The sequence below is a fragment of the Trachemys scripta genome, chromosome 12, assembly GCF_013100865.1.
Source record: "Trachemys scripta elegans isolate TJP31775 chromosome 12, CAS_Tse_1.0, whole genome shotgun sequence".
Classification (NCBI taxonomy): domain Eukaryota; kingdom Metazoa; phylum Chordata; order Testudines; family Emydidae; genus Trachemys; species Trachemys scripta.
Window position 1 is genome coordinate 37,174,212 of NC_048309.1, and position 6,008 is coordinate 37,180,219.

The following is a 6,008-nucleotide window of genomic DNA, read 5'->3' on the forward strand; positions in this document are numbered from 1 at the left end:
TGACAGATATGGCAATCTCCTGCAATTCCCTTGAAAAAAGTCTCATTGAATGAAGTTTAAGTATCTTTGGAGTCTGTTTTATTAAATGCAAAAGTCATGTGACTTCTGGGATGGGGGTGGCTGCATAGCTTTACTACTCTCTTCCCCACCTCCTAAAATTCACAGCCATCAGCAGCTGAATCATTTTTCTTTGTGTTTTTCCCCCATCATATTAGACATTATTCAGAAACTCTTTTCTTTTAATTTGATACCATTATGTATGCCCCATCATTGCCAGCTTTTCTCCAAAATCCTAACAAAACAGAGAACTTTCCCACAGTCAAGATGGCCGATAAGGGAGAGGTTGCCCCTCTGAGACTAGATGAAATTATGGACTGGCTAAAACAAATTTCAAAAGGGCAGACTATCCTTAGGGGGAAAAATAGAAAGAGGATGGTTGCATGGTACTATAGATTTCATATGCCTAGAGCTGTCCCTCTTTGCTCCCAGTGCTAAGTGAAAGAGATAGAGACAGCTTCCCTGCCATCATGTTTCTACCCTGAACCTTCTTTTTCTATGGAGAATAAAAGATAAGGAAGATACTGGGGCTGGGTTCTCCTTCACTTTAACACCAGTGTCACTATACTGACTGCGGTGGAATCACTCTGGGATTATACCAATATCAAAGCAGAATCAGACCTGCAGTGCATAGTGATGATGTGCCAGATATGGAAGCTTCTTGCAATATCTTTGATATACCTTGTTGTATTAAATGTACAGATTATTGTGGTCCAAATTGTCTGTAATCTCTTTGAGGGGCAGATGGGAGGTGAGCCCTGGGATGCGTTATGAACTTCAAGGGGCTATAGTGAACGATGTGCCAGACAAGAATGGACTTTTGGAACAAACAGTGTGAGGTAGTTTGCTTGGAGAAGGTCTAGTGGGAGCTGACTGCAAATTCCCCACCTCTGGTTATGCAGAAATCCAGCCTTTTGAAGCTATGTCCTGAGCAGTGAGCCATTGTTTTCTGATCACCTGTTACATGAGGCCAAAATCAAAGGCATGAACTCCATAAAAGAAAGATTGCACTATTCAAGGTTATTCCAGTTCTGCATCTGATACAGTTATGAACTGGTAACCACAGGTTAAACCCAGCTCTGCCTTTTGAAAGACTGATACCTACCAGAGGCTGAGGTTGGAGTTGGTAACCTTTTTGGCTGAAGTTGGAGTTGGTAACCTTTTTAGCATGCATGTGCTTTCTTTTATTTATATATTATTTATAATAATCCAGACCCCATTTCTCTGTAATGCTTTCACCTTAAGAATTTTTAACATGCTCTAGTTTGTTTCTCTGAACAAACAGAAGTATCACTCTCAGGATCCTTAAAAATCAATGGGCCAGTCGTCAGCTGATTTAAAGTGTCACAGCTCCCATAGATCTTGAAGAATTTACACCAGGTGAAGATCTGCTCCAAACACTCATGATTATGAATACAAAACTCACTTCCTTTGAATATTCTGTACAGAGGCCCTGTTTCTGCAGCTGCTTCAGCACATTCTTAACTTTAATCATATGAGCAGCCCCATGGAAGGTTTACAGGTCAACTCATGCTCAAATCCCTGTTGGATATGGTTTAGAGATATAGATAGGATTTAAGGCTAACACCAAACTAGTGTCAGACTCTGACACTGTATCCATTTCTCTCCTTTCTCAGTCAAATAAAGCCCTACAATTGGTGCATGGGAATTACTCTCCCCTTCTGGAGTCTGGATTATTAACATAAAATAGCAAGTTTATCTCAAAGGTAGAATCTCCGGACCTACTTCTCCAGATTCACCAGTCCATTATGTCCCTTCATGACCAATCTCTCCCTCCTGGAGGTCCTGTTCACCAGCATGGTCATCCTGAAAATGCTGACCAACATGGTAAGCAATTGGAAGACCAGTTCCTTCCCTAGTTTTCATGCCCAGGCCTACTTCCACTTCCTGGTCAGCTCCATGATGTTCTTCCTATTTGTTGTCATGTCTGTCTACTGCTGTGTGACCATCTGATACCTGCTGCAATATACCACCATCATGAGCACTTGTATCTCGATGAGTGGTAACATTTGCAAAAGGACATAAATGACTTAGACATCAAGGTCCCATTTTCAAAAGTTCCCTAGTCACTCCGGCCAGATTTTAAAGGTATTTACGTACCTTGTGGGATTTTCAAAAATATCTAGGCACCTAACACCCATGAAATTAAATGGGTGTTAAGCACCGACATGCGTTAGATAATCACCCCAAGTACCCAAATACCTTTAAAAATCTGGTTGTATTATATTTATATTTGTAAAAATCACTTTTGAAAATGAGACTTAAGGACCTAAATCATTTGGGGGGTTGATCGTTTTACCCAATGGCAGTAAATGTTGGAGAATTTCATGTGTGGGTGTGTGCATGTGTGTGCATGTTTATATGAGAGCAAGAGAGAGAGAGAGGAAGTATAGCCAGGTTTACTCTAGAAAGGTTTGCTGATATAGGAATACAAACAAACTCTCCTAGTCTAAATGTACCATTACTTTTGCTCATTTAGCTTACACTAGGTCTCTGAGAGAAACAAGCCACAGTGCAGAAGCATTTTTCAGCTGGTTTAGCCTTTTACCAGTATAGTAATGTAGTAAATACATTACTTCCTAACTGACATGGCTATAATGTTGAAAGGTTCTAGTGTAGATCTGGTTTATTTGTTTCTTTTTGTGAGATTACAAGTGCATGTTTCTGAGATGTTGCTTTCATTGTGTGTTTGCTAATCAACATTGTGCATGTCTGTTTTTGTTAGCGTACTTAATTATGAGTGTGTTCTTGAATGTAAATCGATGTGCCGATAAATTTTACATTCCTGTGTGTCTTTGAGATGTGTACAATACCATGTGTTTGTTATTGAAATGTATGGTGTGAGTTTTGCGTGCATTACTAGTGTTTGTTCTGGTATGTGGGTGTGTTTCTGAGTATGCACAATATTGTATGTTTATTAGTGAAAAATATCATGTGGCTGTATGTGCATTGTAAATGTGCATTTGTGTGTGTGTGTGTGTGTGTGTGTTTCTAGGTGCACATGACTGTGTATTTATGGGTGAATATTATTTTCTGAGTGTGTATGTTTGGAAGTGAACATTAACAGTGATTTAGCACTGAGCCCAATATAAAACCAAAATAGATGGGGGGGGGGGGGATTTATGTCATTATTGTGACTTTTTTCATGTTCATGGCTGTCTATGTCCAGATCATGATTTTTTAATAATTATTTATTATTAAACATTATTCACCAAAGCATGTCTATGAATATTTCTTACTCCACTGCTCACTTACAAGCAGCTCTTCGTATGCACCTGGTGTTTGAACATTAAGCTCTGTTGCCTGGACACATTTTTAACATGCTCTGTTTCTTTTCTTAGATTTGGATAAATTGAAATATTAGAAAGCTTAAAAAGAGGAGGCCAACCCTCAGCTGTTATAAATTATTACAGCTCCATTGAAGTAAAATGAGCTATGAATTTACCCCACCTGGCAATCTTCCCTGGACACTCATGAGTGTGAATTCAACACCCTCCTCCCCCCGCTGTCAATATTCCATACTCAGGCCCTGATACTGGAAAACTCTTCAGCACATGCTTAACTTTAACCATGTGACTAATCCCACTGAAGACTTAGAATTAAAATCATGCTGAAGAGCTTTGCTGGATTACAGTTAGGGTTAGAGCCAGATTCACCAGGCCATTATGCTCATCCTTGTTTCCTCTGACAGGTTCTGTTCCAGCCCTGCAGGGCAGGTAGCTCCAGCAAGACCCTCATTCTGGCTGCTGTAGAGAGCTTCTTCCCAAGTTCTCCCTGACTCTGGGTCCCCTCTGGATCCACTGCAGGAGTCTCCTGAATTCCCTTGAATTCTTCTACTTTTTTCTCTTGGATCAGGATATCAGGCCCAGCTCTCTCTGCTCCTCAGATCTCAGAGTGGTGCTCCGCGAGGCCCACTCCAGACTCTGGGCCTCTCTGAAGAGACCTTCACTGGATCTGTCCTACCCCCTGGGCCCCTTTATTTTGATGGATCAGGCTCCCTCACATGATGTCTGGTCACCTGACCCAACCACAGCCTGAAGCTCAAACCTTCACCTGGAAGCAGATGACAAAGTACAGGTGTGGATGAGCCCATCTCGTCTGAAAGGGGGGATATGATAGAGGTATATAAAATCATGAGTGATGTGGAGAAAGTGGATAAGGAAAAGTTATTTACTTATTCCCATAATACAAGAACTAGGGGTCATCAAATGAAATTAATAGGCAGCAGGTTTAAAACAAATAAAAGGAAGTTCTTCACACAGCGCACAGTCAACTTGTAGAACTCCTTACCTGAGGAGGTTGTGAATGCTAGGACTATAACAGAGTTTAAAAGAGAACTGGATACATTCATGGTGGTTAAGTCCATTAATGGCTATTAGCCGGGATGGGTAAGGAATGGTGTCCCTAGCCTCTGTCTGTCAGAGGGTGGAGATGGATGGCAGGAGAGAGATCACTTGATCATTGCCTGCTAGGTTCACTCCCTCTGGGGCACCTGGCATTGGCCACTGTTGGTAGACAGGATACTGGGCTAGATGGACCTTTGGTCTGACCCGGTATGGCCTTTCTTATGTTCCTAAAGGACCAGCCCACCCTGAGACACTGTGAATTTTAACTGGACCTAAGGTATTTAGGCATGCAACTGCTATTGACTTGTGTCACAGAGTTACCGAGTCAATGCTCTGGAACTACTCCATATGAAGCAAGTCAGGACTCTGGGGGAGCATGCCTCTTCTCTCTGAGCATACTGTCTCCAGGGCAAGAAGCTTACACAGCTTCGACCTTCCTGGGTCTGACCTCAGAGCATTCAGCTTCCCCTTCCACATCATGCGCTTCCCGAAGTGAGTCTGCCCGGGCGGGGCTCCTGGGGAAGCCAGAGAGTCCTGCACCCCAACTTTGCAGTCAGATGTGACTCTCAGCCAGCCGGTAAAACAGAAGTTTTATTAGTCAATGAGAACACAGCATACAACAGAGCTTGTTAGCACAGAAATCAGTGACTTTCAGCCAAGTCCATCTTGGGAGTCCTGGGCTAGATGTTCTGGACTCCCCCTCTTCCAGTCCCCCCAGACTGCCAGCTTCCAGCAACCCAACCTCTGACATCCCCGTGTTGCTCCTCCTCCTCCTCCTCTTTGTCTCGTTTCCTGGGCACAAGGTGTCACCTGGTTGCATCCCCCTGCTGGGTGCCAGGTTACATAGGTGCAAACAGCTTGGCAGCCTCACCTGCCCTGAAGGCCTTAGCAAAAATCACGCTCCCAATTCGAACCACCGAAATATTGGTGCAGTACATTGGGAAACTAAGGTACACACAGTATAAGTCTGATATGCAACATAATGAGATGAATAAAACCCCACTTTGTCACATCTCTCCCCGCTCCGAGACCGAATTGAGTGGGGCCACTTTAGCCAATGGTCTGGGGAAGTTCTGGCCCCCCTCTCCAGAACAAAGCATCAACCATAACTCTCCTTAAAATCAACCACCTCCATGTTATAATCCTGAAGCTGGAGACTCCACCTCAGGAGCTTGGCATTGGCCCCTTTCATCTGGTGTAGCCATGTCAGGGATGAAGGGTCAGTGTACACAGTGAAGCGCCGTCCAAATAGATATGCCTGCAACTTTTTAAGGACTCACACCATGGCCAGGCATTCCTTTTCTATGGCTGCATAGTTCTGCTCCCAGGGCAGCAGCTTCCTGCTCAGGTACATGATGGGGTGTCACTCCTCGTTTCTGTCAACCTGCATTAGCACTGCACTCAGCCCTGTGTTTGAGGCACCGGTAAACACCATAAAGGGCTTGTCAAAGTCTGGGTTTACCAGCAGTGGGCCCTTGACCAGAGCCTCCTTCAGAGCACAGAGAGCCTTCTGACACTGCTCTGTCCAGACCACCTTATCTGGCTTACCATTCTTACATAGCTCAGTGATGGGGTCGGCAATGG